The 2817-nt window shown below is 39.9% G+C and overlaps 1 non-coding gene across 1 annotated transcript; it reads left to right on the top strand.

The window, feature by feature from the left end:
• The first annotated feature begins 1932 nt into the window (after window positions 1-1932).
• Window positions 1933-2037, top strand: LOC111725932. The gene has a single exon (XR_002773869.1). It is a non-coding gene; the product is annotated as a U6 spliceosomal RNA (small nuclear RNA).
• The last annotated feature ends 780 nt before the right edge of the window (window positions 2038-2817 follow it).

Below are 2817 nucleotides of genomic sequence, written 5' to 3'. Positions count from 1 at the left end.
GCATGAGAATAAAGTCACATATACTAAAACTTAGGAGATGCAGTTAAAGCAGGGCTTAGAGGGAATTTTATAGCTGTAAATGCCCATATCAAGAAAGAAGAAAGATAGCCAATCAACAACTTAAACTTCTACCTTAAGACACTGGAAAAAGAAGAGCAAACTAAATGAAAAGCCAGCAGAAGGAAGAAAATGATGGAGGTTATTGTGGAAAGTAATGAAAGAGAACAGAAAACAATTTTTTTTTTTTTTTGGAGACACAGTCTCAAGCTGTCGCCCTGAGTAGGGTGTTGAGGTGTCATGGGTCACCTCCAACTCTTGGGCTCAAGTGATCCTTTTGCCTCAGTTTTTCTATTTTTAGTAGAGATGGGGGGGGCTTGATTTTTTGCTGAAGCTGATCTCAAACTCGTGAGCTCAAGTAATCCACCCACCTCGGCCTCCCAGAGTGCTAGGATTACAGGAGTGAGCACCCGGCCAATAGAGAAAATTAATGAAACCCAAAGCTGGTTATTTGAAAAGATTAACACAACTGACAAAGCTTTAGTAAGATTGACCAAAAAGAGAGCAGACTCAAATTACTGTAACCAGGAATAAAAGAGGGGATGCTAGTAGGGCCCTTACAGAGGTATGAAGGAGGGCTTGGGAGGGAATCCTATGAAGTGCAAGCCAAAAACTACCTGAAACTGCCTGACAAATTCCTAGAAGGACATGAGCTACTGAAACCAGTTACAGAGGAAGTAGAAAATCTGAATAGACCCATAGCAAGCAAAGAGATCAAAATAAGATAAAATTAAGAAATTTAAACTTTTTATAAAGGAAACCCAAGTCCAGTTAGTTCACTGATAAAGTCTGCTAAACATTCAAAGAAAAAAAAATAAGAATTTGTCATAAATTCTTCCCAAAAATACAAGGAGCACTTCTCAACTCATTCTCTGAGGCATATATTACCCTGATACCAGAATCAGATAAGGACATCACAAGTAAATTGAAGACCAATATCCCCTATGGATATAGATATAAAAATTTGCCATAAAATACCTACAAACTGAATAAAGCAACATATAAAGAAGATTATACAACATGAAAGAGTGGGATTTATACCAGGAATATAAGGTTAGTTTACAGTCAAAAATCAATTAATATAATACATACTCTAGGTGGAATAAAGTATCCTTACTATAACAGAAGGGAAGAATAAATCTCTATTTATAGATGAAATGATTTTTATACAGAAAAAAACAAGCAATCCACTAAAAAGCCATTAGAACTAATAAACAAGTTCATCAAGGTTATGGGCCATAAGATGAATACAAATGTCAATTTTATTTCTTTTTTTTTTTTTTTGAGACAGAGCCTCAAGCTGTCCCCCTGGGTAGAGTGCCGTGGCATTACAGCTCACAGCAACCTCTAACTCCTGGGCTCAAGCGAGTCTCCTGCCTCCGCCTCCCAAGTAGCTGGGACCACAGGCGCCCGCCACAACGCCCAGCTATTTTTTTGGTTGTAGCCGTCATTGTTGTTTGGCGGGTCCGGGCTGGATTCGAACCCGCCACCTTAGGTGTACGTGGCTGGCGCCTTAGCCGGTTGAGCTACAGGTGCCGAGCCAGTCAATTTTATTTCTATTCATTAAAAATGAATATTCTGGCTTGGCACCTGTAGCTCATTGGTTGGGGCTCTGGCCACATACACTGGGGCTGGCACCTTCAAACCTGGCCCGTGCCTGCTAAACAACAATGACAACGGCAACAAAAACATAGCCGGGCAACGTGGCGGGTGTCTGCTGTCTCAGATACTTGGAAGGCTGAGGCAAGAGAATCGCTTGAGCCCAAGAGTTGGAGGTTGCTGTGAGCTATGATGCCCAGCACTCTACCAAGGGTGACATAATAAGATTCTGTCTCAAAATGAATAAATAAATAAATAAAAATTAACATTCCCCTTGCTTGCTTCGGCAGTACATATACTAAAATTGGAATGATGCAGAGAAGATTAGCATGGCCCCTGTGCAAGTATAACATGCAAATTTATGAACTGTTCCATATTTTTATTTATTTACTGAGACAGAGCCTTAAGCTGTCGCCCTGCGTAGAGTGCTGTGGCATCATAGCTCTCAGCACCCTCCAACTCCTGGACTGAAATGATTCTCCTGCCTTTGCCTCCCAAGTAGCTGGGACTACAGGTGCCTGCCACAACGTCTAGCTATTTTTTGGTTGCAGCCATCATTGTTGTTTGGTGGGCCCAGGCTGGATTCGAACCCACCAGCTCAGGTATATGTGGCTGGTGCCTTAGCCACTTGAGCCACAGGTGCCAAGCCTCTTTACATATTTTTAAAATATAAAAAAAAGAAAATTAACATTCCTAAAAGGAAATTAGAATATTATTCCATTGAAAATAGCACCAAAAAGAATTAAAAAGCCATAAATTTAACAAAAAATAACGTATACAATGAAAACAACAAAATATTATTAAAAGAAATTTAAAAGGCTTGAATTAATGCATCAGAATGGTCTAAAATCAGGGTTTAGAAGATTCAATATCATAAAAATGGGAATAATCCACAAATCATCTTACAGATTCAATGCAATCTCTACCAAAATCTCAGGTGGTTTGTGGCAGAAGTCGATAAACTGATCCCAAAATTCACAAAAAGTGAAAAAAATAGAAAAAAAATTGAACTACATCATAATTAAAATCTTTTATGCTTGGAAGGGAATTATTAAGAAAGTGAAACGGCTCGGCGCCTGTGGCTCAAGCGGCTAAGGCGCCAGCCACATACACCTAAGGTGGTGGGTTCGAATCCCCAGCCCAGGCCCGCCAAACAACAAT

This window comes from Otolemur garnettii, unplaced genomic scaffold (genome assembly GCF_000181295.1).
Source record: "Otolemur garnettii isolate 467f Iridium unplaced genomic scaffold, OtoGar3 scaffold00002, whole genome shotgun sequence".
Classification (NCBI taxonomy): Eukaryota; Metazoa; Chordata; class Mammalia; order Primates; family Galagidae; genus Otolemur; species Otolemur garnettii.
This window is presented reverse-complemented; position numbering and strand designations above follow the sequence as displayed.